The sequence below is a fragment of the Aquarana catesbeiana genome, linkage group LG06 (genome assembly GCF_042186555.1).
Source record: "Aquarana catesbeiana isolate 2022-GZ linkage group LG06, ASM4218655v1, whole genome shotgun sequence".
NCBI lineage: Eukaryota > Metazoa > Chordata > Amphibia > Anura > Ranidae > Aquarana > Aquarana catesbeiana.
This window is the reverse complement of record NC_133329.1, coordinates 353682371-353701600: the sequence shown is the minus strand read 5'-3', so window position 1 is coordinate 353701600 and position 19230 is coordinate 353682371. Positions and strand designations below refer to the sequence as shown.

The window sequence follows — 19230 nt, the reverse complement described above, 5'->3', positions numbered from 1 at the left end:
AGATTTAGGCTCCACTCACACTGTGCGATTTGTCGGGTTGTAGCCGATTCCTTCGATGGCCCTTTAGTGGTCACTGTGAAAAGGTTCCTGTGACTTTTTGGTGACTTGTAGTGAATGGAGCCTTCCTGTCCCCAATGTTGTAGTTCTATCACTTGAGAATAGATGGAGGACATTCCCCCTTCTTGCTACAGCCGTACATCTTTATCCAAGTTGTGGCTTTAATATAAATAAATAAATAATACCGTATTCTCGGATTGCACCGCTATCAGATTTTTACCGGCCAGTACGTGTACCGATACTTTTGGTCTTGTAATCGCCAATCCCAAGTACCGATACCTTTGCAGTGTGATTTCAGCCGATATAAATTGAATGGGTTCGAATCTCACTACAAAGGATTGCATGCGATTTGTCGAGGAATGCGGTGTGACTTCTGTCTGAATGGCATGCAGTTCTCTGGGTCTCTCCTGTGTGAACCCCGGGGGGGGCGGAGCCTCTAGGACAAGACTTGGGTTCACACAGTGGGAGTCACACCACATTCCTCTGTAAATCACATGTGAATCTTTGCAGTGCAGTTTAAGCCCATTCATTTTTTATGGGCTCTAATTGCAGGGCAGAGGTTTCAGGTATCGGAGCCTTTGTATGAATACATGTGTGAATACTTAGTATTGATGCCGGTATTAGTGTGACCCCCTCCCCCTCCCCCCAGCGTATTCCCTTTTTAATTTATTTATTCTTGCATTGCTTTGTTGCATATCACCTCTGCTTATCTCCAGCAGCCTCTTTACAGCCATTACTTGCCATTTTTCTGGGTGAGTTTGCTGATGGTGACAACAACAGAATATTCCTGTGTGATTTGTCGGCACAGCTGCTTGTGGTCCCCATTGGGAGAACGTGTGACCGGGGAAGGCCCCAGCTCTTCTGAACACCCTTTTGCCTGACAGGAGAAAAGCGGCTTCAACGCAGCCAAAGCCGTTTTTTAGGCGGATCGAGCGTTTGGGCGTTCATTCGTTCCTTTGGCCAGAATATTCATTTATTCTGCCCAGTGAAATGATTGAAAGCTGAAGAGCTGGGCGGCTCCGTTCACATTTGTGCGACTCTAAAGTCATACCATTCCCACTGCCACTTTGATGCCACTTTGGATGGGAGCGACTTTGGTTAACTTTTGCACAACTCTTACACTGATAACCTTAGGATGCAACTTTTGGGAGTTTACATTGCAGTCTATGGCGCTCAAATAGCATCAAACTAGTGCAAGAACCTTCTTAACCAGCGACTATACCCACGTCGCTCGACTTCAAGCGGTTATACCGGGATGACACCTGCAGACATCATCTTGGTACCCTTTTTTTTTTATAGCTGGTGGCTTCTTTGTAAAAGCAATCCAAGTGGCTAACTAGCCGCTGGATTGCTTTTACAAGCAGCAGGATGGGACGTCCCATTTGACCGCCCGCCCCCCCCCCCCCCCCCCCCCCCCCGACACCTTCCACGACTTCGGATTCTCTTGTCCCATTGGGGGATCTGAGCGACCAGCCGGCACTTTCAGCTCGTTAAAGGGTGAGCAAAGGCCGGATGGGTTTTGTTTGTTTATAGTAACCTAGAAAAAATGACCTGACACCTTATCTGATTTACCCGGATCTCAACGGCGCCATTTTCAAAACGCTGATCTTGGTGTGCCCCGGTCCCCCCTCTTTTATTTAGGCGAATGCACACTTTGGTCCCGTCCGCATACAGCGATCGTCCCATATGTGAGGTATTGGCGCCAATGTCAGATCATGGGCAGTAATTGTAGCACCGGACCTCCTCTGTATATTTACAAGAATGAATGAGGCTGGGCCAGCTTCAGCTTGGAGAAGAGGTGGTGTGGCATCACTGGATCCTTGCTGGAGGGTGAAAGCCAGATCCTTGCTGGAGGGTAAAGGCCGGATCCAGGATTTGATTAAATGTCTGAACTAGAATTGGGCTTTAAGGCCCAACTCCAGGAATGTGGCCAACACAAACCTCCCCCCTCCCCCACAGATAAGAAGAAATACTTGCCTTAAGCTGACCATAGATGGATAGAATTTTGAAGGAACATTCTTAGGAAAAAAAAAAAACATTTTTGTAAGATTTAGTTTGCTTTTGGAATGAATGGATTTTACCAAACGAAAACCACATACACTGTTAGATTAGATTCGTTGGTTCCATAAAAATTTTACATCCTCTTCATCAATTTTTTAAATTGATGCAATCAAAAACTAATGTCAATTTGACTCCACTAATGATTAGGAAAAAAAGGAACTTTTGTGGAATGAAAATATATATATATATATATATATATATATATATATATATATATATATATATATATATATATATATATATATATATATATATATATATATTCTGTCTCCTAAAAGTCCCTCCGGGTGTCCATGCTCACATAAACTGTCAGAGGGGTTTGGAGGCATTTAGGGGCAGTAAAAAAAGACAGCCTGTGCTTCCAGGAGCAGTAAAAAAATGGCAAAAAACGTGCCAAGTCGTGTTTGACTTTTTTTAGGCGTTTTTACATTTAAAGCATTATTAAGATTGCGGGAAACCGCACAATAACGCTAATGAAAAAATGGGCGTTTTTAGCAAAACGTCCTGTGTGCATGAGCCCTTATACTTGCCTGAGCCCCATCTCTATCCAACGATGTCCGAGACTTTCACTCCTGATTGGCTGGGACACAGCAGTGGCATCATTGGCTTCTGCTGTCAATTAGCCAATCGGGAGAGAGAGAGGGGGTGGGTCCCAACAGTAGCTCCGTATCTGAATGGACACAGGGAGCTGTGACTCGGCTCGGGTGTCCTCATAACAAGCTGCTTTCTGTGGGGGCACTGAACAGGAGGGAGGGGCCAGGAGCACAGAAGAGGAACCTAAGAGGAGGATCCGGGCTGCTCTGTGCAAATCCACTACACAGAGGAGGTAAGTATGACCGGTTTGTTATTATTTTTTTTTTTTTTTAAAAAAAGAAAAAAAAAAGAGGCTTTACAATTTAATACATTTTGGCCAAAATGTATTCTGCTCCATGTCTATCCCGATAAGTGTATATTGATTGGTTTGTGTGGAAGTTAGTGTCTTGTATAGATATTGTAATTTATATTAATAATAATAATAATATTTTATGTAATGGTGGTGATCAGTGACTTATAGTGGGACTGTGATAGTGTGGTGGGCAATCTGACACTATTTGACTCTGGCTGGGTGGGAACTGACTGACACTGACCTCAATAGTGACACTAATACAGTGATCAATGCTTGTACTAATGGCACTGGCTGGGAAGGGTTTAACCTCCTAGGGGAGATCAAAGGGTTAAATATGTGTCTAACAATGTGTGTTGTGGTGCTGTTATAGAAGATCTTGCTGTGTTTTTTTTTTTTTTTTTTTTTTCCCTGCATTACAAAAAAAAAAAATTGCCTGTCACTATTCGGAGCTCTGTGCTGTTTACAACACAGAGCTCCCTCTCCCTGATTGGCGAAGCCAATCAGCAGTTGCAGGCAGTCAATCATTGGCTTGCACCTGCTAATCTGTGTGTGGACTAACCACTGCTGGGGCAGCCGACACGCGTGCCCCTACCCGGAATTTCTGGATCATGTTTTAGATACATGATCTAGCACAGAGAGGCTGCACTCCTGTAAGTGTATATGTAAGTGAGGCCGTCGGCAAGCGGTTTTGTGATTCTTTCCTTCCACCACAGGTAAAAGAAAAGTGCTTTCTTTTTTTTTTTTTTTTTCCCCATCAGCACAGTCAGTGATGGGGGAATCCCTCCCACAGCGATATTCTTCTGGAAGGGTGCCATCTCAGTTGGCAGAACACCACAATTTCTGATTTATAGCCACTGGCAATGAATCCAAAGCATCCAGTGTGTGAGGCCTAATTCTGAATGTCATACCTTTGGGGTTCCCTGTGGAAGCGAAGAATCTACTACTAGAACGATCATTATTTAGGGCCACTTGCAGAATACACCCTGAATTCATTGAGAAAATCGCAAGGCGCTCTGTGAATGATGCCTGTGCAGAGCAGCGCCCCCCTGTGTTCATTATGCAGCAGGTCAGCCTGAAAATGGCGGTGATCGTCATATCCGTGGTGATTGTCCACTTCTGCAGCGTTCCACAGGTATGACCCTACATACTGACATTGGTCTAGGCTGGGCCTATGTACCTAGGCAAAAAATCCATACCTGCAGTTCAGCTTCCACTCTTCTGGGAAGGCTGTCCACAAGGTTTAAGAGTGTGTCTATGGGAACGTTTGACCATTCTTCCAGAAGCGCATTTGTGAGGTCAGACACTGATGATGGATGAGAAGGCCTGGCTTGCAGTCTCCTCTCTAATTTATCCCAAAGGTGTTCTGTCGGGTTGAGGTGCAGGCCAGTCAAGTTCCTCCACCCCAAACTCTCTCAGCCATGTAGTTGGGGACTTTGCTTTGTGCACTGGTGTGCGGTCATGTAGGAACAGGAAGGGGCCATCCTCAAACTGTTCCTGCAAAGTTGGGAGCATGAAATTGTTGGTATGCTGATGCCTTAAGAGTTCCCTTCACTGGAACGAAGGGGCCAAGCCCAACAAGTGAGAAAAAACCCCCAGTGCACAAAGCAAGGTCCATAAAGACATGGATGAGCAAGTTTGGGGTGGAGGAACTTGACTGGCCTGCACAGAGTCCTGACCTCAACCCAATAGAACATCTTTGGGATGAATTAGAGTGGAGACTGCGGGCCAGGCCTTCTCGTCCAACATCAGTGCCTGACCTCACAAATGCTCTTCTGGAAGAATGGTCAAACATTCCCATAGACACACTCCTAAACCTTGTGGACAGCCTTCCCAGAAGAGTAGAAGCTGTTATAGCTGCAAAGGGTGGACCAACTCAATATTACACCCTACGGACTAAGACTGGGATGACATTAAAGGAGTTGTAAAGTCTCATTCTATGCATTAAGGTGAAAAAGCTCGTCTGCTGCAGCTGCTCCCCCACAGCTCCCCTTTTTCCTACCTGACCCCGATCGTTCCAGCGATGAGCATGAGCTCGGGTCCTCATTGGATGGATTGATAGAATCATTGGCTCCCGCCGCTGTCAATCAAATCCAGTGACATGGGAGCCGAGTGCATGGACGCAGCAGCAGGACACGGGAGTGCGCCTGCATGGGCACTTGCCAAGGAGAAGCCGGGGACCCCAGAAAAGGAGGCTCAGAGCAGGTAAGTATGACATGTTTTGTTTAAAAAAAAAAAAAAAAACAAACCTTTGCAATCACTTTAAAGTGGTTGTAAAGCTTATATTTGTTTTTATGAAAAAAAGTCTGTCCTAACTTGCACTGTGGATTAGTTTTGCACAGAGCAGCTCTGATCCTCTTCTGGGGTTCGCTGCCAGCGCTCCAGACTCCTCCTCATTGGGTGCCCCACGGAAATCCGCTTTCAATGGGGGCACCCGTGCCTGCTCGCTCCCAGGTCCCGCTGCTGCGTCTATTCACAGACAGCGTAACTCAGCCCTGCTCCCTTGTCACAGCTTTTGATTGACATGCTTTCAATCTGTTCATTGAGGAGAGCTGGAGCTGCTGCGCTCGTGCACATCACTGGCTCAGGTAAGAAAAGGGGTGGGGGAGAGCTGCAGCACAGACGCATTATGGTGAAAAGATTGACTTTATAACCAATACTTTTGGGGGATATAGTGTATGTTGGGGTGACGGATGTGCTGACCAAAGTGCTCATCAACTTTATGCCCAACATACGCCTTGTAGGTGGTTACAAAGAACAGTCATTATTTCTCCATGAACTCCATGTGGAGTGAAACTTGTTCTGCACAATGACAGCTGATTAGGTTTCCTGGGAGATAATGACAGCTGTTAGTACTGACACCCAATGCAGGAGGCCCATTGGGAGCAGCTGTCTCTATTCTGGACAGTTCATCATGATATGTACAGAATTAGAGGCTGAAGGTTTATACTGCTTGTGTCAGGACCATGTACGGCCCGAAAAATACATTGTGGGGATTATGCTCGTGTGGTAGGTGCTTTTCCAATAGGTTGCACCAGTTCAGACTGTGTTTTAGGGGATGGCAACCCACTTTTATTGAGCAAAACAAAAAAGTTCACATAAACGGTTGCCCACACAGGGATTTCCATCATCGACAGTCAGCTGAAAATGCCGAGTCACCCGGCTCTTGTCAATGGCACTTCTTCTTACCAGACCCTCTGACTGTTGTCCAGCTCCTCTGGTTCACTTGGCTCACTTAACTTTTAAGCCTTGTACACACAGGCTGAATATCTGCCGGATCAACAGAACCCGGCCAACATTAGAAGGGCATGCTAGAAAAACAGCAGGCAATGGATCGCTCACAAGGGAGATTGCTCTACTAACATCGTATAGTTAGTACGGCGAGCTGCTCATTTTTTTTTTTTTTTTTTTTCTTTTCCATTATGCCGTTGGGCTTAAAGCGGTAGTAAACGTCATGTGTTTTTTTTTTTTTTTTTTTTCTCTAAATCTGCATGACCTCTTTCACACTGGGACAGTGCAGGCGTTAGCAGTAAAGCGCCGCTAGTTGTCGCTTTACCGCTGTTATAGCGGTGCTTTTCGGCTGCTAGCGCAGCGCTTTTGACCCCCCGCTAGCAGCCGAAGCAAGGGTTAATAGCGTCCGTCTTGCGGCGCTGCTGAAGTGCTGCCCTTTAATTTCAATGGGCAGGGCGCACCACCCCAAAGATGCTTGCAGGACTCCTAACGACCCCCCCCCCCCCCCAACCTGCAAGCGCACCGACTCAGTATAAGGCACTCGGGCTTTCGCACTGGGGTGGCTTGAGAGGCGCTTTAAAAGCTCATGAAAAGCGCCAGTGTGAAAGTGGTCTATGTGACACCTTAAAAGCCCTAAAACTAAGACATCCAGCGGCATGCTGTCACCACTGACAGGGCTTCCATCTTCACCGATCTTCCTTCTGTCCTTGGATTGGACGAGCCGCGATGACATCACAGTTCACAGCACAGGGCTCTGAAGAAACGGCACAGTATGCTCTTCCTTCAGCATGCATGTGACCTCACCAGCGGCTTTACAAGTAAATATCTTCTAAAGAGTGGATGTTTAGGAGATCTTTATTGTACCTATAGGTAAAAATTGTCCATGGGAGTTTACTCCCTCTAAGTCGCAGCTCGTAGTTGCACAGCTCACGCCTGGCCTCTAGATGGGGGTTCTCCTGACACCCCAGTGGGAGCCCACCTGACTCCTGGAATGAGACTTGCTGGCTGGGACCCCTCTGATCCCCGGTTGAGCCCTTCTGTCTCCAAACTGGGAGCCTTGAACTATCCTCAGGTTTTAGTATATAATGGCCCTGTACACCTGTGTAATCACATGCTGCAAGCACCAAGTAAAGTCTGGACACAGGATCGCAGGTTCCATCCCACCCAGGACCCTCAAGCTTCAGGACTGTAAAATCTGAAAAACTGCTTTCTCTGCTCAGAAATGATAGTCTAGAACTCTGCATTAACCACTTAAGCTCGGTTCACACATGGGCGGCACGACTTGCAGGTCGCCTCAGCGAGGCGACCTGCAAACGACTGCCGGGGCGACTTGCGAGACGACTTCTGCATAGAAGTCTATGCAAGTCGCCCCAAGTCGCCCCCAAAGTAATACAGGAACCTTTTTCTAAGTCGGAGCGACTTGCGTCGCTCCGATTAGAACGGTTCCATAGCACAGAACGGGAGGCGACTTGTCAGGCGACTAGGTCGCCTGACAAGTCGCCCCAGTGTGAACCGAGCCTTAAGGACCAGCCTCGTTTGTTTACATGTTTAAAACAGGTTTTTTTGCTAGAAAATTACTTAGAACCCCCAAACATTATATATTGTTTTTTTTTCTAACACCCTAGAGAATAAAATGGCGGTCAATGAAATACTTTTTTTTTTTTGCACCGTATTTGCGCAGCGGTCTTAGAAGCGCACTTTTTTTTGGAAAAAATTCACTTTTTTTAATTAAAAAAATAAGACAGCAGTAAAGTTAGCCCAATTTTTTTTTTTTTTTTTTTATATTGTGAAATATAATGTTACGCCAAGTAAATTCATACCTAACATGTCACGCTTCAAAATTGCGCCCGCTCGTGGAATGGCGTCAAACTTTTACCCTTAAAAATCTCCATAGGCAACGTTTAAAAAAATTCTACAGGTTGCATGTTTTGCGCTACAGAGGAAGTCTAGGGCTCGAATTATTGCTCTCGCTCTACCAGTCACGGCGATACCTCATGTGTGGTTTGACCACCGTTTTCATATGCGGGCGCTACTCGCGTATGTGTTCGCTTCTGCGCGCGAGCTCATCGGGACGGGGGGGTTTTAAAAAATTTTTAAATTTATTTTACAATATTTTATTTATTTTTACACTGTTTAAAAAAAAAAAAAAAAAAAAAAAAAAATGGTGTCACTTTTATTCCTATTACAAGGAATGTAAACATCCCTTGTAATAGAAAAAAGCATGACAGGACCTCTTAAATATGAGATCTGGGGTCAAAAAGTTCTCAGATCTCATATTTGGACTGAAATGCAAAAAAAAAAAGTCGTTTGAAAAAAGATGACATAAAAAAAAAAAAAAAATATGCCTTTAAGAAAAGTGGGCGAAGCTGACGTAATGACGTCGCTTCAGCCGTCCAATGGTATGGAGATGGGTGGCGGCCATCTTAGCCTCACTCGTCTCCATACCCAGGCACAGAAAGGTCGCGATCGCCTCCGCCGCGGCGGAGGGCGCGGCAGAGTGGCGGGAGGGGGGGGTGGCACCTCTCCCGCCGCCGATAACGGTGATATCGCGGCGGAGACCACCATTATCGTACACAGAAGCGGCTCCTGTAAAGATGGATACCTCGGTTGTGGCAGCAGCTGCTGCCGTTACTGAGATATCCATCTTCAAAGTGGCGACATATATGTACAGGAGCCGGTCGGTAAGTGGTTAAAGGAGAAGTCCAGCCTGAGCTCGTTTGGCTGGGCTTCTCCTATGGGTCACAGGGGTGCAATTAGTTTTGCTCTCCTTTGACCTGTTCTCCACAGAGTGGACTGAAGTCCACTCTGACATTACCGCAATCAGTCCAGGCACCGTGTCTTAGCAACACAGTCTGGATCTGCCAGGTGCCTGGACTGACATTCATCTCAGCGAGCCACTGAGAGCCTGAGACGGCCACTCCACAGCCCAGGGCTCCGGTGACCATGGAGGGAGCTGTGACTGACGGTCTACAGCTCTGCTCACGGAGCTCTGAAAACCGAGTGAGCAGCTATGTTCGATCGCTTGGTTTTCAGTGTAGAGGCAATGGGGGACAGATGCAGCATCCACCTAGGTAAGTACAAATGGGGGGGACCCATACTTCTCATTTAATCCTTCATGTGAATCCTGTGTCACGTTCTACATTTTCAGTGGCAGGGCTTCACACTGTCACAAAATATACTGTATACACTCATCCAAATGAGAACGCAGCATTCATGGGCTTTGAAAGGGGAACGCAGTGATGAGTTTTACTTCAACATTTCAAGTCACAAGCTCATCTTCCTCAGGAAAACGTTAAAGTGAAGCAACACAACAGATCACCTAAAGCCTCGTATCATCACTCATGTGACGTGGGTTGAGTGGTAATGGTGGGAGGGGTTTTTAGGGTGTATATATATGTTGTATTGTTTGGCTTTACTGTTGTCCTGAGGAAGACTAAGCTTGTGCCTCATTGAAATAAAAGGTCACCACTGTGTTCACCTATCAAGCCTCGTGAGTACCGCTTTATCTTTTGGATTTTATGTATTATACGCTTTGCTAAGCACCTGAACCCAGGTTCTCAACCATCCAACTACTGGAATATAAATATATATGGCAGACTTGGTGGACCACTTGGTCTTTTTTTTTTTTTTTTTCTGCGGTTCCTGCTGCTGTAGTTTAGTTGTGTGCAATGCTTACGCACTCAACTACAATCTACTGAAGCTGGGTTAGTTGGTGTTTGTATCGTAAACTGCTGTAATTGACAGCTGTAGTGCCCTGGTACTTGTCTAGTAGTCAGTAGATGCCAAAGTTCTTGAAATCCTGTGGGAAAGAGTTGGAATCGACCTCAAGAACACCAGTGATTGGCAACCCTAGGCCCATGTGACAGAGTTGGCACATTTGCACCCAAAAAGATCATAACGTGGCAAGCATGCAGGCTCAGGCTGGCCTCCAGGGGGCCCCAGCTCCCTAATACAGTGCCCCATGGCACCCCAGATGTTTTGGAACTAAAGTTCTGATGATGCGCAACAACACTGCAGCGTGCATGAGCATCATGGGAAATGTAGTTCCAAAACATCTGGGGTGCCCAGGTTCGCCATCACTGCCCTAGGCTGTCGATTACAAAGCTTGGCCTGCGCCCATGGCCCACCAACATTCATGATGTTTTAGAGAGGTCCGCCTGACTTTCACATGCCAGCTCTACTCCCAGTATCAGCATTGGCCCGCCTACTGTCCTCTTTACATGCAGAAGCCTGCCCACCTATCCTGTTCTAGTGGAACCGCCAGGTGCAGCAGGCATGGCTGTGGCACCCCTGTGGTTCTGGTGGGGCAGGAATTGGGGTTGATCCGAGGTCTGACATTCTACCTTACTATAAGTCATCCAATCTCTTTACCTTCCCTCAATTCCAGCACTGCAGGCTCCCTAAGATTCTTTGTTATTTGATGTTACGAGGAGTGTAATATGGCCCCTTGGTGATCTCTGGAGCGCTGCTTTGTACTGAAGTGATGTAGAGGTTGGTGGCTGGAGCCATGGTGCATGACTGGGTGCACATTCAACATTCTGTGCCAGCCGGCTGAATAAGTCAAAAGAGAGGGAAGGTAGAAGACCCAGACTGCTGGAGAAGTACATAACTTACAATGTATAATAGCTTTACTGTTGCAGGAACCTTGCAATCGGATTTTTTTTTTTTTTTTTTTTATTTATAGCAATCTTTACCTTTTAACTGTTAAATATTAGAGTAAGGTTAGAAGCCAGTTTCATTCTTAAGCCCATTTTACCACTAACTTAAACTTTTAACACTAAATTAACCCCTTTAAACCCACATGTCATTGCAGAAGGCTGTCTTGCACTGATGTTAAAAACGAGCAGCGCCGGTTTCTCAGGGCTGAAGGGGACTGATTCATAATGTTAAGGCTTTGTCATATTTGTGCATATGCAAACTTTAGCAGTCCTCTTCACTTGATAGATCTAGGTGTGTAAAAAAACAAAAAACCACATACTGCAGATGAACTCAAAGTGGCTACAGAAATGTCACCTGACCCCTCCTCCTTTTTGTACATGCTTTTTGGCGCATGATTTTGATTTAGCTAATGTTTGAACTAAACAAGCAAAAAACCCTTGGTTTTTGTGGTTTTTTTTTTTTTTTTACCACTGATCCCTTGAGTCCCAAGATTATACTTGCATGGTTAGTAAGGTTGAATAAAGACACTAGTCCATCCAGTCCATCCTGAGTGAGTGTCTACAATTGACCCTATCCCTGTACATTGTGTCTTTAAAGTGGTGATCCATTGATAAACACATGTTGCTGCTACCAATCTTGCTGTTGTGGTGTTGGATCCAGTCAACCATGGATAATTACTGGGAAATTGAAACAGGAGGAGGGTTGTCATCGAGGGGGGAAAGAAAATAGGTCACTGGTGGGACTGCAGATGATCATGACTTGCGATACTGAAAATTGCTCACTCCATAAAATTGCTGGTGTCCTGTGATATGACATCCTAGTAATCTGTCAAGCTCCATAGAAAGGAAGGTGATCACCAAATTCTGATCAGATTGAGCATATTGTGTAAATATCTTGGCCCCACACCACGGCACCATTTATTTTGGTGCCAATAAAATATGTATAGGTTACTCCAGGATTTACCAACTAGGGTTTCTCCAGAGGTTGCTAGAGGTTCAGATACTTTCCCACTGACACTGTTGATTCTTTTTAGCTCTATTAGGGCTCTTTCACGCGGGGCGGATCAGTCATGATCTGCCGTGTGAACACCCGCTTGCTCAGCGGGGATCGCCCCGCCGATCCCCGCTGAGCAGGAAAATGACAGGTCCGTTGCTGCACACTGCAGCGACGGACCTGTCAGAGCGCCGCTCTCCCCTATGGGGGATCGGATGATGACGGACCGTAGAGTCCGTCGTCATCCGATCCGATAACGGATGGAAAAGTAGGGTTTTCCTCCGTTACACTTTTCGGATCGGAGCGGGTCGGATGTCAGCGGACTTGTCACCGCTGACATCCGACGCTCCATAGGGATACATGTATGTCCGTTTTTCATCCGAAAACGGACATACGGATCCCCCGTGTAAAAGAGGCCTAAGGGGGTAATTCTCAACCTTTTCCACACAGAGGAACCCTTGAAATAACTTTCCGTCTCAGGGAACCCCTGCTTAAAATGACTATATCTACAACTCACGATAAATTGGTGTGATAGTCAGTGGGAAGAATGATTCTTACACTCGTTATTGTAACCACAAGTGTAAGGATCATTCTTCCCACTGACTATCACACCAATTTATCGTGAGTTGTAGATATAGTCATTTTAAGCAGGGGTTCCCTGAGACGGAAAGTTATTTCAAGGGTTCCTCTGTGTGGAAAAGGTTGACAGGCTGAGTCACTCATTTACTAAATGTTTCCAGTGAACTTTGTAACTTGAAAGTTGTAAAATTCAACACCATATCTGGCAGAGACTGGCTATAAAAGCAATAGTGATAGACCTTGATACCAACTGTAAATAAAATTTAGCTTTTTTTTTTTTTTTCCAATTTGTTGCCCAAAAGTTAAACTCCAGTGAAATATCATTTTTTTTTTTATTTTTTTTATTGCTGTTATAAGTAGTATAATTCCTCAGCAAACAATGTATTGTGTATTTTACGCTTCGGTGTCATGGCATCCCTAGGTGTGCTGTATGCACCATGACAGCATCACAACTAAATGGGAAGCTAGATGTATACAGAAAAGTCAAGATGTTTAGCATAGTTCATTGAAATTCAAGAAACTTACCTTACCTAGAATAATCCACCGGGGTGGTTGACTGACTGGCAAGCTGGCTTCACAAATCTAAAAAGTTTAAAGGGGCTCCCATGAACCAATGACCTTAGTTCTTGTGTTTCCTATCCACCTGCACACATACCGGTTCAGCTCCTGGTTTGAATTTTTATTTAATTTTTTTTATCCCCCTTGTGGGGGGTCTGCTGCAGGTGTCAGAGACCTGGTAAAAGAGGCCGGTGGATCCGGTGGCCAATGAAGAGGGTGGCCCACATCAGGATGGAGGGCTGGGATCACAAATGCCATTCACTCTCATGTCCTACAGTCTTTCTCTCTAGTTACCACTTACTTGGATGGCCAGATTCTCCAGTGGTTGTCTTGTAGAGCAGGGCCCATATGGTCCCCAACTAGCTGTGATTTCTTGGGGGGGGGGGGGGGGGGGACTAGGGTTGGGTCCGGACCTGGCCATTATTGGTGTCATTGCTATGTTAATAAGTGGGAGTTCAGACACCCCAATCATGTGAATGTTTCAACTGATTAAAACAAAAGTGTAAGTACAGTGCCTTGAAAACGTATTCATGCCCCTTAAAAATTTTCCCCATTTTGTCATGTTACAATCAAAAACGTAAATGTATTTTATGTGATAGACTAACACAAAGTGGCACAAATTTTTGTGAAGTGGAAGGAAAATGATAAATGGTTTTCTACGTTTTTTACAAATATGTGAAAAGAGTGGCGTGCATTTGTATTCAGCCCCCTGAGTCAATACTTTGTAGAACCACCTTTCACTGCAATTACAGCTGCAGGTCTTTTTGGGGATGTCTCTACCAGCTTTACACAAAGAGTAAAATTGGCCATTCTTTGCAAAATAGCTCTGTCAGATTGGAAGGAGGGTGTCTGAACAGCAATTTTCAAGTCTTGCCACAAATTCTTAATTGGATTTAGGTCTGGACTTTTACTGGTCTATTCTAACACATTAATATGCTTTGATCTAAAACATTCCATTGTAGCTCTGGCTGTATGTTTAGGGTCGTTGTCCTGCGGGAAGCTGAACCTCTTCCCCAGTCTAGTCTTTTGCAGTCCCTAGCAGGTTTACTTCTAAGATTGCCCTGTATTTGGCTTCATCCATCTTCCCATCAACTCTGACCAGCTTCCCTGTCCCTGCTGAAGAAAAACATCCCCACAACATGAGTTGCTGCCACCACCATGTTTCACAGTGGGGATGGTGTGTTCAGGGTGATGTGCGGAGTTAGTGTTCCGCCACACATAGCGTTTTGCTTTTAGTCCAAAAAGTTCAATTTTGGTCTCATCTGACCATTTTTTTTTATAACCTTAACCTGCTTTAAACTTTTTCAACGTTATCCCTGACCTGTCTGGTGTTTTTCTTGGCCTTCATAATTCTGTTTGTTCACTAAGGTTCTCTAACAAACCTCTGAGGGCTTCAAAGAACAGCTTTGTTTATACTGAGATTAAATTACACACAGGTGGACTTTTTTTACTAAATACGCAACTTCTGTAGGCAGTTGGCAAACCACTAAATTTTGGTTAGGGGTATCAGAGTTAAGGGGGTTGAATACAAATGCACGCCGCACTTTTCAGATATTTATATGTAAAAAATTTGGAAAACTGTTTATTTTCCTTTCACTTCACAATTATGTGCCACTTTCTGTTGGTCTATCACATAAAAACCCAATAAAATACATTTAAGTTTTTGGTTGTAACATTACAATGTCAAAAATTTCAAGAGGTATGAATACTTTTTCAAGGCACTGTATTTATCAAGCCGCCATGTCCTAGTTTTGGGTAGCACAGGGAAGGATTCAAATTTTTTGCGTATTTTCCTCTATTTAGGGCTCCATTAGGCTGGCCAAACACGGTTCAAAATCTCGGCCGGTTCAGCAAGAACCATTAGTGGACAGGATGAATGTACCAAGTTGATCAACTTGGGTACAAACCAGCCTGCCGGATTATTTTGCGATTTATCGCTAGCAGCTGCTATTGCTCCTAGTGATAATCACGGTCTTCTCCCGGTGGGGAGGCTTCATACTGACAGTTTAAAAAGAAACTTGCACTTATATTTGATGAAAATGGTTTTAGAACATTTTATCTCTGCACGCAGACCCAGTAGCGCTTACCAGTCTGACTTTGTCAACCTCAATGAAATGCAAGTCAGTTTTGTCTGCATTATTGAAATGTTTTGATCCGCATGTATAATTTTTTTTTTTTTTTTTTTTTAAATCAGGCTTAGACACCCATACGAAAGGTTTTTGATTGTTGTATTAGAACCAGTCAACGCCTTGTGTAAGTTCACGATAGAGCAGTAGATGGTACATGTTGGGCAGGTTCACGATAGAGCAGTAGGTGCCACATGTCTGGCAGGTTCTGTATAGAGCAGTAGGTGGTACATGTTGGGTAGGGTTACTATAGAGCAGTAGATGGGGCATGTTGGGCAGGTTCTGTATAGAGCAGTAGATGGTATGTGTTCGGCAGGTTCACTATAGAGCAGTAGGTGCCACATGTCTGGCAGGGTCACAGTGGAGCAGTAGGTGGTACATGTTGAGCAGGTTCACGATAGAGCAGTAGGTGGTACATGTTGGGTAGGGTTACGATAGAGCAGTAGATGGTGCATGTTGGGTAGGGTTACTATAGAGCAGTAGGTGGTGCATGTTGGGTAGGGTTACTATAGAGCAGTAGGTGGTACATGTTGGGTAGGGTTACTATAGAGCAGTAGGTGGTACATGTTGGGTAGGGTTACTATAGAGCAGTAGGTGGTACATGTTGGGTAGGGTTACTATAGAGCAGTAGATGGTACATGTTGGGCAGGTTCTGTATAGAGCAGTAGATGGGACATGTCTGGCAGGTTCACGATAGAGCAGTAGGTGGTATATGTTGGGTAGGGTTACTATAGAGCAGTAGATGGGGCATGTTGAGCAGGTTCTGTATAGAGCAGTAGATGGGACATGTTTGGCAGCTTCTCTGTAAAGTAGTAGATGGGACATGTGCAGGTTCTGTATAGAGCAGTAGGTAGGGTAGTGACATATCGATCAGTTTTAATAACTGGAATAATCCAACATGATTTTTTGACTTGCCAAGTTAGCCCCCGTTCACACTGTTGCAACTTGCCATGCAATTACATGACAGGTTGCACCCTATTGTTGGCAACGGAACTGTTCAAATCTGTGCGACTCCAACTTTGTGGTGTCACGCTGGCTTTGGAAAAAAGGTTCCTGCACTTTATGTATTTTTTGTGGTTTCAGGTGCGACTTGCATAGACATCTGTGTGTTAAGGCACACCTAAAATCGCACTGACCTGTGGCTTTGAAATTGTGCTACTTCAAGTGAAGTCAGTCGCATTGTGTGAATGGGGGCTTAGAGCCCTTTCACACTGGGGCGGCATCGGCGGTAAAACACTGCTATTAGCGGCATTTTACCGTCGGTATGCGGCTGCTAGCGAGGCAGTTTTACCCCCGCTAGCGGCCGAGAAAGGGTTAAATACCACCGCAAAGCGCCTCTGCAGAGGCGCTTTGCTGGTGGTATAGCTGCCCCGTCCCATTGATTTCAATGGGCAGGAGCGATATACACTCTGCTCCTTCACCGCTTTGAAGATGCTGCTGGAAGGACTTTTTTTACCGTCCTGCCAGCGCATCGCTCCAGTGTGAAAGCAAGCAGCGGCACTTTTGGGTCGGTTTGCAGGCGCTATTATTAGCGCAATAGCGCCTGCAAACCGCCCCAGTGTGAAAGGGTTCTTAGAATCCCATGTTCGTATGTGATTGTGATCATTCTGTTTTGTGGCCACACACCATCATGTTGTACAATTTGCATTGAAATCCAACCTTTCACTGCTCCATTGCCATAGGAGTACCTGTTGATCTTCTTCTGAGACGATTCTGATGGAGCACAACTCTTAAATGTGCTCATTAAATCTTAAAAAGCTTGTTTGCCCAACTAGCCTGTCTTTTGGTTGTGGATTTGGTATTGCATGAGTACTGTTGCAATGAAGGAACAACTCTACTGTATATTTCTCTATACTTTGTATTTTTTCTACTTAATGTTCATGGTGTGAAAAGCAAAGACTGTAACCACAGACATTTCACATCTTCCTGAGAGCGTGACTTCCGCATTGAGACCCTTCTTCACATGCAGTCATTTTTATTTTGGTACCTTACGGGGAAAAAAAATCGCAGCCTGATTGGTAGATATTGCAAAGTAGCGATTACAAAGTGGTACCCTGGCTTCATGTTTACTGCCCAGATGACTTCTTCTTCTTCTTTTTTTTTTTTTTTTTAGCCTAGTACACATTGGCCGAACTTTGTCTGGCATCATGCAGTTTAATAGAATCCAGTGGACATTTGGCCTGTGTGTTCGGCAGCCGGTCCGACTGTGACCGAAAGGTCTGATCAGCGCTCAGCCAAAGGCAGAAGGCGCTGATCAGTGTTCTGTCGGGAGCGTCCTCATGTCCGAACACAATAGCTCAACAGGGGAGATTGCTGTACTAACATCGGATTGTTAGTACAGCGGCTCAGACCTGAGCTGTCAGTTTTGATGGGTTGAACCGAAAAAAAAAAAAAAAAAAAAACTAGTGGTGTGTACGAGGCTTTAGTACAGTTATCCCTAAATTGTAGTCCCCACCAACCCATCCTGCACCTCCTCAACTTGTCTATGGATATCTCTGCTATGGGGCCACTGGGTGCCGCAGTCAGGTAAACTTCCCTGCCGGGCCGCTATGCTCTGTATATTCCTATTCATTTTTATGTCAAGTCCTTTGCTTTAAAGTGGAACTATATGCAAAACTTTTTTTTTTTTTTTTTTTTTCATTTTTGATAGCTAGGGAAGGTTATAACCCCTGTCAGATGTATTTATTTTTTTCACTATCTGTCCCATTGGGGAGATTTGCTTTCACTTCCTGTCCCATAGCCAAGCAGGAAGTGAGAGAAAATCCCTGCAAATGAAAGTGAAAGTAAACTTGTATTTTATTCAAATGGCTGACAGGCAGGTTATTTATGACGGAAGAGACCCTATTGGTCTCTTCTGCCATACATGCATCCTTCTGCCTGTCAGCTGTCATATTCACTGAGCCGCACTTGCGCAGTTCAGCGAACATTATCGGCCCCCAATCCGTGTCACGGTGATATGACTCCCGAGCGCGGGAGTGGCATCATCGCAGCCTGGCCTATCAAGTGGTCGAAGGCACGGGACCTGGAAGGGAAGACTGAGCGAAGATGGAAGCGCTGTGGGCCCTCCGAATCCGTCCCAGTGCTGCGCTGGAGGACACATATGACAGGTAAGTCTGCCATACTGTACTAAAATGCTGTGTATAATAGCACATAATGGCATAACCCACCTGGGGGGGGGCCCTTAAAAAAAAAAAAAAAATGGTATCGTACTTCCGCTTTAAGAGAATTCCTGTCCCCATTGGAAGATTTCCCCTCTATTACTTTTCTGGGGACAACCCAAAATGTGTGATTTTCTTTTACTTTCAATGATAATGGTAAACAGGACAAATGGAAGAGGGTGGATCTTCTTAATGGGGTCAGACAACCATACCAACTGACAGGTGTTCTAATCCATCTGCACTCTATCCAAAACTAAAAGTGTTTTGCCTTTTAGTTCTACTTTAACTGCACACTGTGAGCAGGTTAGTGTGCAATAGAAGCTGCAGCAAACAACTAATTTCCTGCTGGGAGGGCAATCAACATCCTGTATTTTCCTGCCCAGCCTGACTGTCCCTGCCCTGCCCTTTCATTTCTTGGATTTCAGTTCTTATCATGGCTCCACATCACATTTGGGTGTTGCATGTAAATACAGCCAGACTAGGAACAGCCTCATCCAGCCCACTGCTTATATCAGTAGAGATGCAGGGTTCAGGAAACGATGTACTGCACCCTGCCAGCCCTTCCCCCTACGGCCATAATCTGTCTAGAGAAGTATGTAATAAAAACCAGGTTTCATTTCTAAAAAAATAAAATAATTTGTATGTTCAGGAAAGGAGGAACTGGGGAAGGCTAAATATAAGCAGACAAAACCTCAGCCTTAAAGCGGTAGTAAACTCCTGAATAAAAAAAGTGGACCCAAAGGCGATTTAAAGCGGAGCTCCAGGCTGCTGCAGAAAAAATTAAGTCAGTCGCTACTAATATTGTAGTTGCTGACGTTTTTAATACTGGGGTGTTTGCTACCGAATTGACGTTCTGTTGCCGCCATCTTGCTACACCCCACACTAATTCCACAGTAAGGATACACTAAGAAGGGGGAAAGCGCAC

At 45.1% G+C, this 19230-nt stretch overlaps 1 protein-coding gene across 2 annotated transcripts in view; it reads left to right on the top strand.

The window, feature by feature from the left end:
• Positions 1-19230, top strand: part of GCA (grancalcin) — an 87866-nt gene that overhangs the window by 1725 nt on the left and 66911 nt on the right. The window contains exon 1 of one of the 2 annotated variants that reach the window (XM_073634039.1): positions 9653-9722. The exons of the other annotated variant lie outside the window; for it this stretch is intronic. The gene's annotated coding sequence lies outside the window, so the exon portion shown is untranslated. Of the gene's footprint in view, positions 1-9652; positions 9723-19230 lie in introns of those variants that run through there. 2 annotated transcript variants of the gene reach the window in all.